Source organism: Drosophila ficusphila, unplaced genomic scaffold (assembly GCF_018152265.1).
Source record: "Drosophila ficusphila isolate 14025-0441.05 unplaced genomic scaffold, ASM1815226v1 contig_436, whole genome shotgun sequence".
NCBI lineage: Eukaryota > Metazoa > Arthropoda > Insecta > Diptera > Drosophilidae > Drosophila > Drosophila ficusphila.
The window spans coordinates 1,914,448-1,914,889 of record NW_025064352.1 but is presented as its reverse complement, the minus strand read 5'-3'; the positions used below and the strand labels follow the sequence as shown (position 1 = coordinate 1,914,889).

General features: G+C 32.6%; 1 long non-coding RNA gene across 1 annotated transcript; it reads right to left on the bottom strand.

Annotated features, from left to right (window-relative positions):
* Positions 1–442, bottom strand: LOC122320268. The gene is made up of 2 exons (XR_006245611.1): positions 330–442; positions 1–151 (listed from the first exon to the last, which is right to left on the bottom strand). It is a non-coding gene; the product is annotated as an uncharacterized LOC122320268 (long non-coding RNA).

The window sequence follows — 442 nt, the reverse complement described above, 5'->3', positions numbered from 1 at the left end:
TTTTTAATTTGGTATATGCATTTATTAATCTATTTACAGTCCAAGGGCCTTTATCATAAGTATTGTTGTATGTTATTATTTGCCTTAGTGAACGGTGAACGCAGATCATCTTGATATTGGGTAAGACTGTAATTGTCGTTTCTGAGTGACTCTGAAAATAAAAACCATAATACATTAATATATTACATATTAACACAAATAATAAATATATAAAAAGTAATGGGAAAATTAGAGAAATTTAGAAAAGTCAGTAATAAACATACTGTGTTAGTAAAAAGCATGGGAACACAGGGCTGTTGAAACTTATTAAAAATTTAGCGAGTACTTACAAATGCTTCTGGATTGGCTTCGGCATCGGAGTCCAAATGGCCGAGTTCTTCAAATGACGAAATCGGAATGTCCGCTTGCGCACGTTCAGTTTTGCCGTTAATATTAACACAAG